Source organism: Ursus americanus, chromosome 12, assembly GCF_024610735.1.
Source record: "Ursus americanus isolate L20-20 chromosome 12, mUrsAme1.1.p, whole genome shotgun sequence".
In the NCBI taxonomy this organism is placed as follows: Eukaryota; Metazoa; Chordata; class Mammalia; order Carnivora; family Ursidae; genus Ursus; species Ursus americanus.
In genome coordinates, this window is record NC_142138.1 from 25937431 (window position 1) to 25960392 (window position 22962).

Sequence of the window (22962 nt, forward strand, 5' to 3'; positions counted from 1 at the left end):
TTGTCTGTTGTTCTTACTGCTCTAACTCTGTGATGTCGATCGTTGCCTGATATGTAGTAGGCGTGTAGTACCTGTGTGTTGAATAGAATGGTTGATGAACATTGCCTCATTTGAATAGCTATGGGTTCCTGCATAATGCAGGTGCAATGGAGAAATAGAGAGGAGGTGTCTGCAGAGTTCCATCTGTAAGACCGACAGCATGTCTGACTCAGTCTCTTGGGCGAAAGACGCTTGACTGCTTAATCAACTGAGCCACCCAGGCACCCCTTCTTTATTTTTAATACTAACCAAAGTTTCAAGTGGGAATGATCCCCACTTTTTCCATGAGCTCTTCAGACAGCTCAGTTGATCTTTCCGAGCCTTGGGTTTTGGATCTGCGAAAAAGGGATAATTATACTTCTCTCACAGGGTAGCAGTAAAGATCAAACATAATAATGTATGTCCTACTGTTCTGTGGATTGCAAATCTTTGTTGTTTTAACATGGCATTATTGGAAAAAATGAGATTTGGGACATCATCCAAACGGTTCTGCTCTGTTTCTGAAAGCCATATGAGCTTGGGTCAAATCTCTTAACTTTTCTAAGTCTTAATTGCTTCACCCGGAAAGGGAGTTGTTATTAATGACCCTGAACATCCCATCCAGTTATGAAATTCCATGTCACTAAGGACTATATTTTTCTTTTCATGTTCCTTCCTGAGGTTTAGGATTATGTAGGTGTTCTTCCAATTTCTATGAAAATACCATAAAAGAGATTTAATGTCAGGTATTTGCTTCATTTTCTTTATCACCATTAGGCATTGTCCTACTTAGAGTGACAAATTTACCATCGAACAGCGCTCAAGTTTCCAGTTATCTTTTAGTACGACAGCCCACAGTGGCTATAAGGAGCGCCATTTCCCACATAATTACTACTGTTGACGTGCGACTCAGCACATTTGACAGAGGGGCTTGCTGTTACGGCAGGAAGGGTGCCAAGTTAGAGCGGAGTCCAGCCTTTCACGCTCATGCTATTCTGTCTTTGAAAACCGTGTCCTTCACCCCCCACTAAATGTGAGAGAGCAAACCGCTTTGCCTGTAGAGAACACTCTATTTACAGAGACTGTCTGTGGACAGCTGGATTTATGGGTGAGCCGTGCTGACCAGGTTACATGTCACACCTCAGGCTGATGAAGCCCACGGTTCACATGAATGTGCCTGGTCTGTACAGACTCCGCAGCGGAGTCCACGCACTCTTCTAGGAGGCAGGCCGAGAGGGCACGGGAAGCTGCTGCAGGCGTGAGGGCTGCGATAGCGGGAGAGGATGCCGTTATGAGGAGAGAACCTCCTTCAGGGCATCACCTTTTTCTCCACGGCAGAGAGGGGGACCTGCCTCTGCACCTGTCTCAGCCCTAGCTGGGGCTGCTAAACGGCCACCGGGCATGAAGCTACTGCGAACCAGCAGGGAATGGAGCTAGACAGCTAGCAGTGTCAGTGTTGGATTTAGGTGGGGTAAGTGGAGTGACAGACAGACTGCAAAGACCAGACGGAGTTTGAGTTCCTTAGATTTTAATCCTTTCAAGTGTTTAGGGCTTGCCATAATCTCATCCCAGTTTATGGGTCTCTTTTTCATTTCTCCCCAAACCCACCCTAAATTCCAATTAGGAAAACCTTACGGCCTTTAATCAGTCACAACGAGCTTCACCGTGTTGTTTTGCTCATGCAATGCCTTGGGTGTAGAGGTCTCTCTCCTTTGCCACCGTCCATCTAATTCTTGCACTTCTAAGATACAGATTAAGTCCTGCCTGGTCCATTTGATCCTACGAACCATACAAGTTTATCCTTTTTCTGAACAATTACTATATTTTATGCTCATCAGATTTAACCCATAGATTATATGACCCTCTGATGTCAGAGTATCCTTCTTTTTTTTTTAGCTTCTCATAATCTCTAATAGAGTATTGGAAATACAGTAAGTCCACACAAATTTATTGTTTATAAAGGTCTAAATGATTTTTAACAATTTTTTCTAATTCAGATGAAAGCATCTTTGGTACCCAAAACTGTCTTTCATTTATTTTGAATTCTCTTCTTTTTAAATCTGTAGAGAACCACATAAAGAGCCTAGTATAGACTGTGGCGTATACTAAATGCACAGTAAATATTAGCTTTATCAGCCTCACCCTCACTGGCTTTTTTTCTCATGGCACAGGCTGTATGTCAGCATAGAATATGTTTCAAGCTTAGCCCTCCCTAAACACATGCGCCCCACATTTTTCTCAAAGGTCTCAAGGAGGAAGGGTAACCCTAATTCACCTTTCTTGGGGTCACTATCTCTTCTTTCTTCCCACTGCCACCATAATACTTCTTTCTGTTGGTCAATATTATTGCCAGCCTCTTCTAAATTTATTTTTCCCCTTTAACTGACCTCTCTCCCCATGGAATCTTCCACAGTTCATGAGCTGTTTATCCTTAACCATAGCATTGCCAATTCATTAATAAAACTATCATGAGTGATAATGATTTGGGTAATTTTAAATATATTTCTTTTTATAATAATGACAAGAATCTTTCAGTGATTCTTTTTTGTATACTTTAGAGAATGCATTCATTTTCTTAGATTTTTTTCCCTGAATGCTTCCTAATCATTCTTAATTCATTTAATTTTTTTTAAGTAAGCTCTACACCCAATGTGGGGCTTGAACTCACCACCTCGAGATAAAGAGTTGTACACTCCACCACCTGAGCCAGCCAGGCGCCCCCTCTTAATTAATTTTAAAAGTAAACAGAATGAGATTTTTTTTCTATTTAAAGAAATGTTATTTACCCCAAAGTAGTGTATGCAACAGCTGTTTGAATGAACCCAAAATAAAGAATTATAGCATCATGAACAGAAAGATTCATTTTCCTTCTTAACTCATTTCAGATTTTGAAACCAACTTGCATTTCTTAGAAAAAATTGATTGAGAGGTGAGGGTGGAAGGACATAAGCTATAGTAAAGGTGTCTGTATACTGGAACTGTTAGATCCATTTGGAGTTCTGGCTCTGCCATTCCCTAATTGGGTGACCTTGGACAATTTGTGTAACTTCCCTGGGCCTCATTTTTCTCGTATATAGAATGGGTATAATTTAGTTGCACCTACCTTATAAGGATTTTAAATAATTTTTGCAAAAGACAACATAATGCCCTGGGATATAGTAAGCACTTGTTGCAACTGTGGAGTGATGATGTCAGTCAGGGGAAGACTTTGCCTATGCCATAGTCCACCAATAACTCCCCAGGCAGCTACCTCAGCCTGACGTTCTCTGGAGCTTTGAATTCACTGGACTCACAGTCCTTTGGGAGTTGCAGAGCTGACACTTCATTACCTAAATTGTTTTCCTGATGTCTGGGGAGTTCCCCATGAAAACCGGAGAAAAATGTGAGGAGCTCTGGCCATAAACAAAATCATGAAGAAGATAATTCATGGGGTTTAGTGTCTTAGCATTTTCTTTTTCTATACCCATTGTTGAAAGCTGTCATGTGCCTGGGGATATGTGTGGCAGCAGCCGTAGTTAATTCTAGATCTGTCATTAATTCGGTTCATAGACACAGAATATGGTAACCGGATGCCATGGTGATAAATGACGAGGGCAGTTCAGGCTAGGAATCAGGGAGCTCTAACATGGAGTAGTCTTTTACTCATATGTTTATTCATTCATGTATTCATTCATTCATCTAATATTTATTGAGGGCCTTCTGTGTTCTACGCACTGTCCAGGTGTTTGGGATATGTAAGTTAACAAAACAATGAATGTCCTGCTTCAGAAGCTTAAGTTCTAGAAGAATAGACACACAATAAAATAGAATGGATACACAATACAATGACAAGTGTGGGAAGTATGAAAATACCATAAAAGAGATTTAATGTCAGGTATTTTCTTCATTTTCTTTATCACCATTAGGCATTATCCTACTTAGAGTGACAATAGAAAGTATAGAGAAAGGCCTACCTTAGCCTGTGGGTCATGGAAGGCCCCCTTAGAGGGGTGCTATTTAAGCTGCGTAGGAATAGCGTGAGGGAATGAGGCATGTTCCAAGGATAGCAAAGCACAGGGGTTTGCAGGAGTGAGCCGAGAATCGGGGCCTGTTAGGCAGGCCAACATCTTGTCACCCCTTAAAATGGATATTTAAAAACTATTTGTTCTATATTTATTTCTTGAGGCCAGGAAGAAATTGATTTTTCTATTACAAAAAATTATATGCAAAACACATTCACTTAGTAATTCACTTCAGCTGGGTCAAAGTAGAGTTGATATTGTGGAATTATTCAGTGACATGTTTCCCCTTCTCTTGCTTTTCTTCAGTTAGTGTGTGTTTTGAACCAGAGACTTCTTGAGAGGTGTACTAGAAATGTAACATTTAGGTAATAAAATAAACTACTCATCCCTAATAAATAGCACCATGCCACATATTATTTGGTGTTAGAAATTCAACTTACTGCCAACTTTTAGCTGTTACTCTAAATACGTTTTGCAGAAATACTTATTAAGTCAGTATGTCTGGGGGACAGGAGAATATTTTTATTTACATTTGGGAATGCTGACTCCTTTTTCCAGAAGTAACACCAATGTTAGTTCTACCAGTTAAACAAAACTTGGGGAGCCAAGTCAACAAGCCCAGTATTTCTTTTTTTTTTTTTTAAGAGTTTATTTATTTATTTGACAGAGAGAGAGCACAAGCAGGGAGTGGCAGAGGGAGAGGGAGAAGCAGACTCCCCAGTGAGCAGGAAGTCTGACTCGGGGTGCGATCCCGGGGTGCTGGGATCATGACCTGAGCTGAGGGCAGATGATAAACAGACTGAGCTACCCAGGCGCCCCCAAGCCCAATATTTCTTTTTTTTTTTTTTTAAAGGTTTTGTTTATTTATTCGACAGAGATAGAGACAGCCAGCGAGAGTGGGAACACAAGCAGGGGGTGTGGGAGAGGAAGAAGCAGGCTCCTAGTGGAGGAGCCTGATGTGGGGCTCGATCCCATAACGCCGGGATCACGCCCTGAGCCAAAGGCAGACGCTTAACCGCTGTGCCACCCAGGCGCCCCAAGCCCAATATTTCTAATGCACTCCAGTGAGGTGAGCACCCCAGCTGGTCTAGCCCCTAATCCAGCTCTTAAACAAGTCAAGGGTGACTGGAGCAGGAAGTCCAAAGGAGAGAGTGTGTGAGACAGAACTGAAAAGGTAAGTAGAGTCCAGTTCTGAAGGGCCTTGTATGACATGTGAGGAGTTTGCAGTCTGTAAGAAATGTGAAACCGTAGAAGGGCTTTCAGGAGGGAGATGACACAGCAACATTTTTGGTTTAGAAAGATCTTTCTTACTCCAGTGTGAGCAATGCCATTGGTGGGAAGCCAGACTTGGCTAGAGGAAGATGCACCAGTAAAATGCTGGGGTGATTGAGGTAAGAAATGATAGTAGCTTTGGGGCACCTGGTGGCTCAGTTGGTTAATCATCAGACTCTTGATTTCGTCTCAGGTCATGATCAAGCCCTTCGCTGGGCTCTGCGCTCAGCAGGGAGTTTCTCTCCAGATCCCTCTCTCTCTCTGCCCCTCCCCCTGCTTGCATGCACCCCCGCTTTCTCTCTCTCTCTCTAAAATAAATAAATAAATCTTAAAAAAAAAAAGAAATGATAGTAGCTTGGACGAAGAGGGTGTCAGTAAGGATAGTAAGAAGTAGAGTTTAGGGCGTGTCTTGATGTTTGAAACAGGGTAACTGGCAGTGCCAGAGAAGGCATTCTTGGGTGAACCTGTTGGCAGATAAAAAAGCTCCACATCTGAGACTGGAGTTCAGGGGCAGGACTCCTGTCCATGGGTGTAGGGCATGAGTGAGAGAAGAGATGAGGCTTAAATAGGCAAGGTGTTAGAGTTTACAAATTCCCTGATTAAAATAGGGGTCCTGGCAATAGAGCTGATGTGCCAGGTAGAGACTTGATTATGAGCAAAAAGGTATGAGCAAAAGAGAAAGAGACATGGATAGGCAAAGTACAGTTTGGTGAGGATGTGGCTCTGGGAGGGACTCAGTCTTAGGGCTTTAACTGTCGCACTCTTGTAGCAGAGACTAGGATACTAATAGCTGACAGTGGCATAATGTTTTATGTATTCAATCTTTGCCTCCCTCCCATTCCTTCTCTGTACAGCAGCCAGAATTCTTAAATAGAAACCTGATCATTCATTGTTCTGCATAAAACACTTCAGGGTTTTTTTGGATAAAGACCAAAATCTTCGTTCCGGTTTACACGGCTCTGCATGCTCTAGCCCTGCTCACCTTCCGGACTGTCTTTGAGGCACCCCACCTCACCTCTAGGATTCAGCTGCCAGTGTCTTTTTTCAGTTGAAAAAAAATTCTAAACAACATTCTGCTTATTTCAAGGCCTCCAGATATGCTGTGTCCTGTAACTGAGAATACTCTTCACTTCCTTTTTAAGTTTTTGCCTAAATGCTGCTTCATCGGGAAAGTGCCCGTTATGTACTATCACCTCCATTTTCTTTTCATAGCCCTTATAACTGTAATTAATAATCACTTAGAAATGTTTTCTCAAAAAGAAAGAAAGAAAGAAAGAAAGAAAGAAAGAAAGAAAGAAAGAAAGAAAGAAAGAAAGAAAGAAAGAAAGAAAGAAAGAAAGAAAGAAAGAAAGAAGAAAGAAAGAAAGAAAGAAAGAGAAAGAAAAAGAAATGGGGGCACCTGGCTGGCTCAGTGGGTTAAGTGTCTGCCTTCGGCTCAGGTCATGATCCCAGCGTCCTGGGATTGAGCCCCACGTTGGGCTCCTTGCTCAATGGGGAGTCTGCTTCTCCCTCTCCCTCTGCCTGCTGCTCCTCCTGCTTGTGCAAGTGCTCTCTCTCTCTCTCTAATAAATAAATAATCTTAAAAAAAAAAGAAATGTTTCCTCATATCTCTTGCCATGAGTAGACTATAAACTCCATGGGAGAGAAACTGTGTTTGCTTTTTTATTTGGTGTATCTTGTACCCTGCACAGTGTCTGGCATATATCAGTTATCAGCAAATACGTGTTGAATGAATGCTTAAATCTGTGGATGATTTTTAAGGTCCCAGTAGCTCTGCCTTAATCTGGGGCATTGGTTCTTCTAATGGCAGCACCAGTAGTTGTTCATCAGTAACAGAGAAATAAGCGACTTCAAGTAAGGAGGGACCTTCCTAATATCCCTTAGATTATATTGCTTAGGCAGTGCCTACTTTACTTAAGAAGAATGTTATCTTTGTTAGGCAAAGAGCAAGTAGATAGAAAGGACAGAAATGCACCTAAACTAGCATTTGGAGAGAGGAGAATGGAGGGTAGGAAATTTGGCCACCTACCTACACTGAAGCAATGAAATCCCCGAATATAGATATTCAAAAGCAGAAGGAGGATGTTTAATAGATATTTTGCTAGCATGGATTCTTTTTTTTTTTTTGAGGTATTAATTGAAATTTTGAGATGTTTTTCTCCTTGAATTTTCCCACTTCTCTGTCCTTCATTCAACCAGATAACTAGTTCCATACTTTCTTTCTTTTTTCAAAGATTTATTTATTTATTTATTTATTTATTTATTTATTTATTTGAGAGAGCAAGAGAGCACGAGTGCGAGGGGCAGAGGGAGAGGGAGGGGAAGAGAGAATCTCAAGCAGACTCTGAGCTGAGCACAGAGCCCCATGCGGGGCTTGATCTCATGATCCTGAGATCAGGACCTGAGGCAAACCAAGAGTCAGGTGCTCAACTGACTATGCCACCCAGGAGCCCCTCCATATTTTCTTTTGGCAGGGTTTCTTGGCTTCTGTTTGCCCACTGAGGATAATAGAATTTAAAGACAGAGGAAATTGGTATCCCCGTGCGAAACCAGAAGAGACAGAAAGTTCTCCAAGGAAAATAGAGTTTTCTCCCCACTGGGGGGAGGTCTGCTAGTCCTTGAACATAGGGGATGCTCACATCCTCCATGGAAGCACCTAAGAGTACAGCAGTACTTCAGAGGAAATCTTTTTAAGTGCAAAACCATGTGGGTTAGCTATCAAGCTTAGAATCTTAGCCCTGGTAAAGAGTCCCTTGCTCTGTGCATGGCATGGAAATGGAACAGTGGAATACTTGATAAGGTCATGTGGTTGTAGAAAAATCTAGGCGTTACCAATATGGCCAGATACTTAGTGACCATTGTTCTAATGCCTGGTCCTGGAGACCTTAGAACCTCAACACAAACCTGGGTGTGGGAGAAAGCTGCCTGGAAAGAACTAAGGTTGACTCACCAGCTCAGTGGGACTGGGCTCTCAGAATAGAAATTAGGTGATTTACAGACAATAATGAAATGTGATTTTACTTGTTCATCCAATTAAGATTCATATCTGCTACTTTGAACAATAATGAAAAAAAGGCAAACTAGTCTTCTTTTCCTATTTTGAAGGGATAGTTCATTTTTATTTAACAATTTTAAAATTTCTAAGTTGAGTTAAATGTGCAAAGTATTTTAAAGAGCTCAGGACTGAACTATCTGCACTGAGCTAACTGATATCATCATCAGTAGACAGCACTTAACAATACCTTGATGATAAGAGTAATAAATAAAGCCCAATTTTAATTCATTCTGGTAGTCACGTCATGCTGCACACATCTGTGGGAGCTGCCCTCTTTATCTGGAAGAAAAAAACTAACCCTGAGCACCAGTCTTCCAACAAATAGTTGATCTATTATCAGTAAAGAGTGATTATCTCAGTGAAGCACAAAAACATTACCTTTAACAGAGTAAGGCAGTCAGATATGTGTTCCCCATTACGGAAGGAAGATGAAAAGGCAATAGGTCTACTGTAAGAGCATGTTGGTGATGGCAAAACCAACTTGACATTGGTGGAAAATCGGTGGCAAACAGTTTGGAAATTTGGAAATCGGAATGTTGACTACTTATTTACGTGGGTTGATGCGGAAACAAGCTTTTCCTTTTTAATCTTTTTTACCTGTAAATTCTTTTACTCATTCATTCCTTTTTTTTTTTTCTTCAACAAATATGAAGTCTCATTACGGACTAGCCATTGAGCTGGGTGCTACAGGAGGTACAGAAATGAATGAGACACAGGTTAAGTCCTCAAGGTATTTTTAATTTGGGAAGGTGATAATTCATGTGCAAGAATGACTAACGCAAGGCAAGTAATAAATGTGTAAAAGACAGGGGACAACGATACTCCTTCCTTCCTTCTTTCCCTTTCTCTCTCCTTTCCTTGTTCTTCTCTCCCCTTCCTTTCCTTTTCATCAAGACTTGCATACATAATGTGTAAAGGTTTTGTAAACAAATAGGAAATACCAGGTCTCCACTACCAACTCTGGGTATGAACACAGACATTAGAATTTAGGGAGTGGCAAAGAGAGTGGGGTCTTTGAATTTATAGGAAATACTGTTTCCCAGTGTAACCAGACATGACTTTTTTTGCAGGTGAAATCAGAGAAAAGCTCAGGTAAGGCAAAATGAAGAAAGGTAGGGCCAGTGGTGGGTTGGAGCTCGCTCACTTTCATAGGTATGCTTGTCAAGTATTTAGGAATTTTGAGAGCCAGATGTTAAGCTGTAAGTAGCTTGAAATCAGCCATGGTAGAAATATTTGTATCACAGAAAGAGGTAAATGCTACAAATCATGGCTTAAAAACAAAACAAAAAAACCAAAACAAAAACAGTAAGCTGCTTTACCAGCCCACCAATGGAAATGACAACTCCAAAAATTTTTCAGTTTCCTAGTGGGCAAAACTATGGGTATTGTATGTGTGAGTTTTAAGAGCATCCGAGGGAGGTAATACCATAACTGAGGATAAACTAGGGACTGCAGAGCTGTCTGTGAGTGCCCGAGGACCAGGGGGCTTGTAGAGCTGAGAAGAATAGAGAAGGAGACCCTCCACTTCTCTGATCATCAGGGGTAGGCCAAAAAACCATTAGATGAGTGGATAATGGACATTTGGGTAAAGAGAATTTTCACTGCATAGGCCAGCCATAAATATGCTAATATTTGCCATGGTGTTTCCTGTTCGATAAGTTTCTTACTGAGAGAAGGCATGGTACAGAAAAGTGGCCTGTTTGTACCCTATTATTATACAATGTGGACTTGACATACCATAAACAATACTTATATTTTTATTTTATTCACTTATTTATAACTACACACTTATACATATCCAGGCACGGTAATAAGCGCCTAAATGAAACAGGAAGGCACAAAAACCAAAATAAAAGTCCTTGCTTTTTAACTTCAGTAAGATGCTTAGGTCTCATCCTGCGTTCTGCAACTTTTAAAATGCAATCAGCCACACTCCCCAGGGGACTCTAGTTCCTTTTCTTAAAAAATAGCAATAAAGATCAAATCTCGGGGCTAGAAGTAAAGATTGGGGGATGCAGCATGCTAATGAAGCCACTTGAGGTACAGAGCAGAAAATATAATTTCTTTTTAAAGAAAAGATAACAATTTTATGATTTTGAATTTAACCGAATTTTTATTTTAGCCCTAACATGAGACTTTTAAATCTAATTTCTTCTTTCTCCGGTAGTTTTAATGTAGCTTATTGCCGTACCAAGCAACATTTTGTCCCCTATATTTGGAAGTCTTTTCTTATTCTATTTTTATACCATGCCTCAAGTGCCCTAGAATGGCTACCCAAACAACTCTTCTTATCATCATTTTAGAGGACAAACTATATGAGAAGTAAAAGAAACTCTCCCCATATCCTGAAAAATTATAAATTATATAGAGACAGAAGACATGTACTTTTTATGTGGAATTCTGTACAATTAAAAGATATCAGCAATAAAAGGTACAAGTCTTTGAAATTCTGCCTAAAGTTAGCCTTTAACTTCTTATTTACATGAATACTTAAGTCTCTCTCTCTAGACTATATATATATATTTTTCACACACACACACACACACACACACACACACACACACATATATATATTTATCTCACCTGTGATTACAATGGATATATACAAGTTCTATTAGCTTAATATTATTTTATCAGTCTAATTTTTCAATTAAAGAATGTCAGATAGCTCTTCTTAATAGATGCCCAGAATCCTCAGAATGTTTTCAAACCTGAAAAGTTCAAGTGGAAAAATTTCTGCAGGTAACATTACCTGGTTTCACAGGACTCAACTCAAAATAGACAACACCAATTGTGTTATAACAAATTTCATGTTCAATATTATGTTTAAATTATATTTAAATATTCTATAATTCTTTTGCTAATAACTCCAGATATTTTTGGCCCATTCCTTATCTTTTCATTTTCACATAAAATAAGCACAGAATTTATCAAGTTTTAGTCACATTGAGTTTCAATTCAAATAACCTTTGCAATACATACGTACATATATGCATACATGGGTATGTACGTATACATATGCACACACCAGGCTGGTGCACGCGCGCACGCGCACACACCACACACACGTATTCTAAATTGGTAATTTGTATTAATTGATTAATTCTTCCAAGATAAAACCCAAATTGCCTTATTCTTGTAACTTGGTAAATTTAGCTCCAAAAGATCCACAAATGTAGAATATGGTTTCCCAAAATCTTGACAGGGTGATCAGGCATTGGGCTTCCTGCTTTTGGCAGGAAGATTACTCTTCTTAAGATTCTGTGGTTTATTTTAAATGCTCCGCCACCAAATAGATTCTCAGGAAGTTAAATGCTTTCAGGTTGACCCTGTAAAAATTCTACTCTCTCATTTTTCATGTCCAACTGTCATCAGAATTCATTAGGGGTGATGCTGCCATTTGAGGGCCCTATGTGGTCCTACCAGTTCCTCCAAAGGTCACTTTCACAAAAGACTGCTGACCTTACTTTTAGGCTTCTGGGGAAATTTGTGCTCTGTTGCACCAGTATTCAACACGTGGCTGCTCCCCCTGCTCGTTCCTCTCCCATATTCCTAATACTAGAATTCCTGATATTTTATTAACTTGATCCATTTTTAAGTTCCCTGCTGTAATATATTATCCCTCTAGTTCAGTATTATCCATTTGATGACCCCTCCTATTCAGTTTAAGTGGGAAAATTTCCGTTTAGATAGAAGGGTCTGCGAAATTGACATCTATACGTTCATTTCCAGGATGATACATGATTCCTAACAGTAGTGAATTGTAATGTTAACATAAGTCATCCAAAGAGGATAAATAATTTATTCTCACAGACAGAACTGTATTTAGAAGAGTTGATACTCTTAGACTGGGCCCAACTGAGATAAGGAGGAGGCCGGCAATGCACTTGTTTTCTGTATGTCTACAAATCTTGGGGAAATAATTTTCTTTTATCTTTTCATTCATTTTTTAATAGGTGATTTTTTGAATCTCAATGTAAGGCTGACATTTTTTAATAGAAAAGGGAGTGGATATTCCTTCCTACAATAGAAGGTGAAAGAATGTTTTAAAACAGGGACTGGCAAATTTACACACAGGAGGCCAAATTTGGCGGGCAGCCTGTTTTTTTGTATGGCCTGTGAGGTAAACGTGGTTTTTACATTTTTAAAGAGTTACACACACATACACACAGAAGAATATGCAACAGGGATCATGTTTGGCCTGCAAAACCTTAAATATTTAATATCTGGTATTTTATAGAAAAGTTTCAAAATAGTTGTAATAAAACGACAATTTACAATATTTTCTATGTGACAGGTACATGGGGTTTTATATGTTTTAACTCACTGAAATCTCATAGGATCCGTAAGTGTACCGAGAGTTGAAATATTGTCCCCATTTTGGAAATGAGAAAACTGAGGTGTGAAAGGTTAATATCACCTATCTTATGATGGTCGGAGAGAAGATTACAGGAAGGCAGTTGGGGACCAGAGCTTGTATTTATAACCATTATACTGTACTGCCACTGAATGGGATTTGGCACTTGTTGTTTGATTTTTGTTTGAGGGGTGTGTGTGAGTGTGTGTGCACATGTGTACCCCACTCCCAATATCACTCTGCAGTTAGTCAAATAGAATAGTGATGTGATAGGAAGAATGTTGTTCACACAAGGGCAAAGTATACAAGTGCCTTTAAGCATGTAAAGGGCACAGCGACTGCACACAAAGTGTACACAGTGAAGCAAACACAGCAATGCTAGCAGTTGCTTGAGTAAGATCCTCTTGCTCTCAAATCCCTGTGAAGTTGCCCGACTACCGATAATACTACTTGATCTGGGTGATGACTCTTGAGGGCACTAAGATTGACATACAGTGGTTTTATACCTTCTTGGTCCCTTATGCCTGCTCTCTCAAGAGATTTGTGCGATGCACCTGTCTGCCCAACATTTGAAATTACTGTAATTGGTAACACTCCCAAAGCATTCCTCAGTGCTATTGCGAGACTGGAGAGATTAAAGGTAAACTCGAGGCTTGCCACCCTATTGGCAGGTCAGGCTTCAGGCCTGCCCGAAGCGTATCTCAGCAATAGCCAGTTTGCTCTTCTTCCTAGGAGCTTTTCTTCTCTTACTCTTGTTCTTTACCTATCAACTTGGGGAGAGGCTTTAATTTGTTATGAGTTCCCATCTCTACTGCAGTTTTCTTCTATGCGTATCCTGAGTTCTGGATCCCTCGATTACTATTTCTTTATTGATTTGATTTTACTTGCCTTTGGTTTTGCAGGTATGTGGTAAAATCTTTAGCATGCTATTATATTCTCAGTGCCTTTATAAATTTATTCCTTTTTTAGTTTTATAGCATCATTTTAAGAGGACTTTGGGAGGAGAGGAGAAGTACATATGTACTGTCTCCACCATTCTGAACTAGAACTTATCAAAATTTATGTGGCAAGAAAATGCGGTTGGGGATATACTGATAGGTTTCCTTCCACTTTATGCTTTATTGCATTTCTTCTCTTATATTTTGGTAACTTCCCCATCAGTCCTGAAATGATAAAAGTAAGAGAGTCCAAGAAGCAATTTGATTGTAAGTTCAAAAATCAATGGGGACGCCTGGGTGGCTCAGTTGATTGGACGTCTGCCTTCCGCTTGGGTCATGATCCCAGGGTTCTGGGATCGAGTCCCACATTGGGCTCCCTGATCAGCAGGGAGCCTTCTTCTCCCTCTGCCTGTCGCTCCCCCTGCTTGTGCTCTCTCTTGCACATTCTCTCTCTCTCTCTGACAAATAAAATCTTTAAAAAAAAAATCTGTGGTGTAAAACAGACAACATTTGGACAGTTACATTATTTTCCTGTCTCTAGACCAGATAAGGAATGGGAATGCAATAGGGAAAGAAAAGCGGGCTATGTGAACTGGTGTGATGTTAGCATCGAGCGATCGCCAAGCTCTGTCCAAGCCACAACTTTCTTTTTTTTTTTTTTAAAGATTTTTATTTATTTATTTGACAGAGATAGAGACAGCCAGTGAGAGAGGAAACACAAGCAGGGACAGTGGGAGAGGAAGAAGCAGGCTCCTAGTGGAGGAGCCTGATGTGGGGCTCGATCCCATAACGCCGGGATCACGCCCTGAGCCGAAGGCAGACGCTTAACTGCTGTGCCACCCAGGCGCCCCAAGCCACAACTTTCTCTAACTATTTCCTGCGAGATGCCAGGGTTTGGGGCTATTTCCGGATGGCATCCAGTCTCCATTCCAATGAATGGCATACATTGTCTGGACCGAGTAGCCGATAAAAGGTCTTTTTGTTCCTGTTGGTGAGGATCACCCTCTGACAGCAGCCACCAAGGTACTTGTCTCTCTTCCAGAAGGGTTGAAGCCCTGAGATTTTGCTTAGCCTTTAAATGATCCAGTCCTGTGTGAATAGCCTCACTTCATGGCCTGGGATGATTTTAGCCAAAATAGTAAAGAGTATGGTTCCATTGTTCCCAGTGAGGAATTGGTGGAGATGGTATTTATCAGTCAGGGGCCTGGCAGGAAAGAGTTAATACACTTCACTGGGTAATTTTAGAAGAGTTTAATGGTGTTTTGAAGGTTTGGACAGGTTTAGGGCACCAATAAAGGTCAATACCCCGTGGCTAGCTACAAGAGGTTTACCTTCTGAAGACCTGAAGGTCAAGCGGAAGGAGTGGCTTCCAGAACCTAGAGGTGGTTTCTGTTTGGAGAGGGATTGAAAGAAAAAACATTTTAAAACCCTTTCTCAAGCTTATTTGGCTAAGCCTTTTTTTCATGTAATATCTGTTACCATCTTGTGGAACTTTGGGAGATGCTGGTATGGATGTATTCTCACCTAATGAGGTAGACTAAATGATTCCTCTTGACAGTATTCCCAATTTTATGGTTCTATGAAATTTTTAGAATTGGACCTGTCATCCAAAAAGACCAATTTAAAAACAGCCTTAGCTAAACTCTCAGTTTCAGGGTTGTTATTCTACGCTTTATAGCTGCTCTTTAGTGGAGAGTAAGGAACTGTGTCAAAGATTCATTCTTAATGAAGCAATTTTCTAATTTTGTATTATCTTTTGTGTTTCATATTTACCTATGATTTTCTGAAAACTTACAATTTAGAGGACAACTTAGAATATATTACTAAATACTTGGTTGTTGCAGTGCTTCATACATGCCAAGATATGAAAATTTCATCATAAATATCTTTGAACAACAGTACTGTGCAGCATTCATAGAGGAGGATAATTCATTTTTATTTCACTGGGCGTACATCGGCATGTGACTTTATGCAAAATAAACTGTAAGTTCAAGTGGGAAATGAGGATCAAGATTTTGGCTCTTCTGGCTTTTGTGATTAGATTCAAAATAATAATCAATGGGAAGGGGGGAATCAGGCTCTTTCGGCCCCAGTTCTGCTGGTTATTCTTAATATCTGAATTTTCGACAGGCAGAGTTGGTTTAAAATCCTTCAGTATGTCTCTTTTTCTGTCTGTAGTCTGAACAGGAAGTTCTATTTTTTGTATTTTGTATTTTGTTTTCTAAATATTAAATTCCTCCCTTGCTCAGCAAATTCATTTGAGAAGGACGACAGTCTATCACTTCACTGATCCTTGTTAAGTAAATGATAGATCTAATGTGTTGGGCATCCAGAACTCTGAGGAGAATGGACTTTGTCTTTTTCTATGACTGTGGAAAGCTGAACATTTACTTACTTAACTGTAGTCCATAATGTGTGTGATATCTAAGGATATGTGACATCCTCGACCAAAGGGTGCAGGATTACATGGCACTGATGAGACCAATTCTCTGACACATGGGTTGTGTCTTTTGTAGAGAGAAATGATCACTGTTTAAGGGTAAGATAGTGTTAAGAGAAATAGTGTAATGTAGTGTAATTAAAAACCAGCCCTGGTGGGGGAGGGGTTATTACTAACTTCCGTGATGTAAATATTTCTGTCATGGCCACTTTCAAGTTATGAACATGACATCATTGAACATGGACTTGGAAAAAGATGTGCAGTGGCCCACTATTACATAGGGTTTCCACCATGCAAATATAGAAAGACATACAGAAACTCAAGAGCAACGATAATAGTAAAGTACAGTTAAATAATGAGGAAGTATTGTATTTTGACTATCACTGTTGTTTTCAAATAATTTAGTTAATTGTAAGTTAATATAATTTGATTTTTACTAATGGCTATGTTTAACAACCAACTTGAAAAAGTCCTAAAAATTTAATAATTGGCTTTGCTGAGCTAGTACCAGGTGTCTCCCATACATCATTGGATAAGAGTTTAAGATTTAAAGTCAGATAGTTCTGAATTTGATTCCTTGCTCTGCTACTTACAAGCTGTGTGGCCATGTGAAATTTATATTTCTTCTTTAAGCCTTAGTTTTCGTGAATGATAGGTAAGAGTAAAAATTATATCTACTTTGAATAGTTGTTGTGAGGATTAAATAAAATGATAGCTCCTCCCCTCTTGGAAAGTAAGGGCCCCCTGGCTAAAAATTTCACACGGTCCCTATTAGAACTGTGATCACAAAGCTTTTCTTTTTCTTTCTTTCTTTCTTTTTTTAAGTGAGAGAAAGCTATTAAGAGGAATGCGCTCAGCAACACCTAATGATGTAATTTGCATAATTCAATGGAAGATAGGCAGACTTCTTAAAGGATTCAGACCGTACTACTGCTGAGAATGAGTACTTGGGATATGTGTAGTTGGGTTCCAACAGACATTCCTCCTGCTTTTGGTGGTAAGATTGCAAAGAAGATCTGCTTCTAAGGGAGTTTTCACAGAACTGCAGTGTCTTGTGAGACCAACAGACTAAAACCTCCTATTTGATTCCTCCTTTACGGATTCTGTACAGGAGAAGGAAGATTCCTCCTTTGACAGATGGTAAAAATGGGTGAAGACTTACATAGGTGACCTCAGAAAAGGAAGGGGGTGATTTAAGAGATAGGCATAAATCTGACCAAGGACTGAGAATGTTATGATCATAGAGGTCAGTGGCAGCTTTATATTCATGAAGTCACTCGGGCTCAGTAAGTATGGTCTGTTTCACTGAGAAATATTTCTTTTAACACTGTTTAATAAAAAATTTGTTTTTTTAAATTGTTTCTAAAAACTTTACAGAGACTCACACAGAGCATGAAATAGAAAGAATGTGACTCAAACAGATATTCTGAAAATAAGATAAAATGATCAAACTATTGTAGATCCTGGCTTGTCTATCCCAAGACTAAAAGGTTGTATCTATTGTTTTGTTTAAGCCATTTTTAACAAGACAGTCATTACAACAGACGAGTTTCCAGACCAGATGTGTATAATGAGAACCCTTGAAAGTCACAAAGACTCCACAGAGCACAAGAAATCTATATTTACGTACTTGAGTTACAAAAAGTAAATCAATTACAAATGCCTCTATAATAGTGTCTTGAATAACAGATAAGAAAGAACATTCAGTATTATTTTAAAGAGCTTAACAAAAGTAATTAGGATTATTAAATTTTTAAGTGAAAGACTTTTGCTGTTCAGAGTTCACAATAAAGATTGGCTTCCTTCAAATTGCTAAATTTGATCCATTAACAATTGGGAAATGTTAAGATGAAAAAAAAATACATGTGACATATCTGAAACAGTTTAAGAAGACTTAACTGTAGTAATAGGAAAATGTGTAAAAAATGAAATGGTAAACAAAGTTGAAAAAAAAAGACACGGGGCGCCTGGGTGGCACAGCGGTTAAGCGTCTGCCTTCAGCTCAGGGCATGATCCCAGCGTTCTGGGATCGAGTCCCACATCGGGCTCCTCTGCTATGAGCCTGCTTCTTCCTCTCCCACTCGCCCTACTTGTGTTCCCTCTCTCGCTGGCTGTCTCTATCTCTGTCAAATAAATAAATAAAATCTTTAAAAAAAAAAAAAGAAAGAAAAAAAAAGACACCAAATATTAGTGCATTTTTTGGCTTCTAAACTGGATTCAAAACACTGATTAATTAATAATTATTAGGCCTTGCCAGTTTAACAATAACAACAAAAAAGCCTGATGAGTATTTTTAAACTTTTTGCCCACTGACAACCACCTAGATATTGTGACTTTCAATTTTAAAAAATGAAACGAGTTCTGGAAAATGTAACTAACTGCTGAAAAACATTAGCGATAAATTGTATGACAATGCAGCTGTTATGAAAGGTGCGGACAAAGGGCTGCAAACTCTCTTTCAAAACTTTAATAAGCAAGCAGAATATGTGCCATGCCAGCTCATTTCTTTAATCTTGTCAGAGAAAAAGCTGCTGTGACAGTAACTGAAACTGTTGACTACTCTAGTATTTTGCAACAGCTATGTTTTCAGATTCATCTCATAGAGTATTTTAAACAATGGGGTATTTAAACACATATGCAACTTATATTTTCATTTAAAAATCTCAATGTAACAAGAGGATCGTGCTATTGCAAAGTTGCTTGAGCCTTGTGTGATAGACATAATGATTGCTTAGGATCTAAAGTATTCTTTTTCTATGATTTGGAATATATAAAAAGTTTGTTGAAAAAGCCGATGCATTTAACTGTGCCATTTTAACTGCTCTTCTGAAGATATTTTGGAATGTTTCAATAAAACAAGTGAGAAAGTATAGCTTCCTGATTTGGAAGTATATAAAAAGTATCATTTTGTCATCTTTACGTTTTCTTTAAGAATTGGGAGAAAATACAGATGCAAGGTAATGGAACCTTACTCAGGCACAGTGGAATTGAGTGATGACATTAATAAAAATTATACCAATATTGAGAAGCAAATAGTAGTAACAAAAATTCGTCAGGTGACACCAACATTGAGTAAGAGGAAGAGATAAGGTTCAAGGAAAAGTACTGAATAGGTTCTTTGATTGTTTGATATCCAATTCATGAAGAGGGATAAATTATGTGAACACACTGGGAAAGACGTTTGAGATGAAATCCTGGCGAACTTGAAAATACCAGCACTTATGAGACTTCATTACATCAACAGTAAACTGGAAAATGAGCTGTGGATTGAAAGAAAAGTGGAAATCCTTTGAAATCCGACAGCTCATATGGAAAATAAACTAGACAGAATACTTCCAAATTTTACAATAATCCAAAAAACTTACATAACGTGACCACTTTTATTGGCAGTTTTCAAAAGTTTCTTTTTCATATATGAAGCTGAAAGAAATTTTTTCTAGCATTAAAAGCAATTCAATCAGTCATGCTAGAGGAAATACTGAATTATCTCCCTGTTGTCTCTAGAGGATACAATATTTTAAATTTTTCATTATACAAAGAAGTGATAAAAAAATGTGCAGCCAAAAAATATAATGAAATCCATTACTGTGAGGTGTGTCAGGCAGGTGATCAATTATGTGTGTTAATTATTATGGGCTTTGAGGTATTTGCCCGTCTTTAAATGTTGTAATTTGTTGTGATTTCTTATTTATAATAAGATTACGTATTAACTTTTGTCCTCAATAATGTATCTGTAATTTTGTATTAATTTTCTTAAAGAGGGCTCTCCAAATTGTATACGGTCTAAGCTTAGACCGTAGCAAACCTGACCTCGCTTGTATACTGGTGCTGAGGACACCAAAGGAACAGGGAGAGTGGGAAGTTGTTTGCTCTGCGTGGACCTCTTCGTAGGCCACTGATCTAGGAATTCACGTAGTGATTTGCAGCAACCCTGTGCGCTAAAAGCTTGGCTCAGGAATCAGACTGGGTTTGATAACATAAGATACCGCCTAAGGTAGCGATACCACCTAATGGCTATGCAAACTTGAGCCACTCAGCTTTATCTTTTTCTTTTGCAAATGAGGATAGCAATGTGTCTCCTCACTCAGCTGTTAACGAGGATTAAATACACTGAGGAGCTCAATATATGTTTAAATAAGTTAGAGACAATAAATACAAACAGCAGAATGCAGGATATGGTGAAAATTCAGGAAGGTGGAACTCTAAGAGAAATAGGAACCAAAGAGAATGTCATGATAAGAGGGCAGTGAGAAAAGATTTGGAGGAAGATTTGGTCCTAAGCAGAGATCCCATTTTCATGGAATTCTTCATTTCAAACTCAGCTGAAGGACATTGACTGCTCCTATTCTTGTGAAGCCTCTGAGACTGGGGTGGTGGAAAGTATGTAATTTATAAATTTCTGAGTCTATTGATTCTTGAGGTCTTCACAACGTAGCTATCCCCTTCATATGAATTATCTCCTTTGGTGCTGGAAGGACTACACAGTGATAATAAACCTCCTTCATTCTCAGAGGAAAGAGAGCCTTTCCTCTGCATTCCCTCTGGTGGGAAAGAGCACTGGCAATTAGCGAGCATCTAGAAGCTTCCCTGGGACCTTTTGGAAATAGGATAGAGTTGCTCCAAAACACCCAGCACTGGGAGCATATTAAGGAGGGCACATGACTAGTCCAGCTACAGATGGAATGTCTGTGTTTCCTTATACTCATATTTGAGATTGGAATCCTCAGTGTGATGGTATTTGGAGATGGGGCCTTTGGGAGGTAATTTAAGCCATGAAGCAGAGCCCTCATGATGGGATTGGTGCCCCTACAAGAAGGGACAAGAGAGAGTTTGCTTGCTCTGTCTGCTCTTCGCTATGGGAGGATGTGGTGAGAAGGCAGCCATCTGCAAACCATCTGCAAACCAGATACTTGATCTCCTGGTACCCTGGTCTTGAACTTGTTAGCCTCTCAGAACTGTGGCAAATACATTTGTGTTGTTCAAGACACCCACTCTCCGGTATCTTGTTACAGCCGCCTGAACTGACGAAGGTCTCTCTCTTGGCCAGAGCCTCTATTAGGCTTTGTGCAGCCCTTTTGCTAGGAAAGCAGCCCCCCCACCTGTCCTCCAGCCACTCCCACCAACACTAATAACAAAATGCCAACTGAAATGATTGAGACACAGTGACGTGCCAACCCCAGGGTTGACTGTTCAGATACGTCATCTGCTTCCACAGATACCGCGCCCGCCTTTTCTCAGGACAGCCTCCTCTGACACAGAGTGAGAATGCAGAAGATCTTGGTGCCTGCCCGGGTGATTCACTTGGAAGATTTTCCTCAGCCGTGCGTGCTCCTCTCAAACGCCTGCTTCTCGTGAGCTGCCTTTGCCATTTCTGTTGTTCAACTTCTTGAGCACTTCTTATGTGCCAGGTACTGTTCTAGGTGTTTGAAGCACATCAGTGAACAAAACGAAATGCTGCCAATGAAATTTTGATTTGGCATATATTTGGTAGTTACTTTCTAAGTATTTTTTAAAAATCTTTGCCAAATTTGTAACTTCCCACTTTCATGTTCATCCTGCCTTGGTGTTCAATTATGCATTCATGTTATTTCTCATATTGCCTTTTAACGGAAACATGTCTAATCAGAATAAATACAGTTGTAACTACGAGTGACTTCTGTGTATAAGACATCTGTTTTCAGGGATGAATATGCTTTAAATTATTCCTAGATTACATAACCATGTTACACAGACATGGCACACTCCATGGCTCACTGGAGACTTGTTTTATTTAAGGGTCAACTAATGCTACTTGGATGCATGAGTGATTCCGGATATTATGTCTAATGCTCTGTTCCTTATCAGTGACCATTACTTTCAGGTTAGTGGATTCTCGGCCTCCAGGCAAAACTTAAAAAAAAAAAAAAAAAGAAAAAGAAAAAACCCAACTATGGGTTTATACATTGCTCCAGGCTCATACCAGAGAAGTCTAGAAAATTGCAATTTTCTTAATCAGGTTGAAAAAAAATAAGTAAGCAGAAATAACATGGTTATGGTTAATTATAAAACTTATATTGCTATTAAAAAAGTTTCCTTCAGAGTTTTAGAAACCAGGGCATATATCTGAGGGAAGGAAAAAACAGGGGCTACCATGAAATTAACAAAATGGACATAATTTTGCTGTTGAGGTAATCTTCTAAGTTCCTTGTATTGTGGCTGTACTCAGGTATGAGAAATAATAAGGATTTCATATGTGAAAACTTTTGCAGACTCTTGAAATCCACATGGGAGATGGCCTGCAGAGCTATAGATCAGGGAAACGTGTACACACAGCTTGTCTTGAACTCAGCAAAAGATTTGATAAAGTGCCTCCATATTGTTGTCACTAAGCTGGAAAAATGTGAGTGGAATGAGGTGTAGTCAAGTGAATCTTCACAACCATACTCACTCAGTCTGTGTGACTATTGGTGTTCAGCAAATGTTTGGGGAACGCAATTGACTCCTATTGGTCTATGTTTATCTGTACGGCACTCCATTTCTAAACCCTGTTCTGTCACAGATGTGTAAAGGTTTCCAGGACCACCTTGCAGATCACATATCTTCAGTCATATTGTTTTACCGAGGGCTTTTTAATAGTTAAATATAACAAGACTTTTTCAACCCCATCCTATCTGCTGCTTCTGTGGCATGGAACACTGACTTCTACTTGTTCTTAGGAAAGCCATCTTTGACTTCCAAGGTATTGTTCTTCTAGTTCCCCTCTGAATTCTGCAAGTATTCCTCCTCCTTCTCTAATTTCACTTCTGGTCACCCCTTAAATATTCATCCTTGCTCTTCTTCACAGTTTTACTGCTCTTCGGGTGATTTCATTCATGCTCCTGGCCACATACCAAGACAATAGC

The 22962-nt window shown here is 39.4% G+C and overlaps 1 long non-coding RNA gene across 4 annotated transcripts in view; it reads left to right on the top strand.

Annotated features, from left to right (window-relative positions):
* LOC123795315 (uncharacterized) overlaps positions 1–22962 on the top strand; it is a 139523-nt gene that overhangs the window by 102247 nt on the left and 14314 nt on the right. For 3 of the 4 annotated variants that reach the window (XR_015726264.1, XR_015726265.1, XR_015726268.1), the window contains one exon: positions 21297–21489. The exons of the other annotated variant lie outside the window; for it this stretch is intronic. This is a non-coding gene — a long non-coding RNA (uncharacterized LOC123795315). The remainder of the gene's footprint in view (positions 1–21296; positions 21490–22962) is intronic. 4 annotated transcript variants of the gene reach the window in all.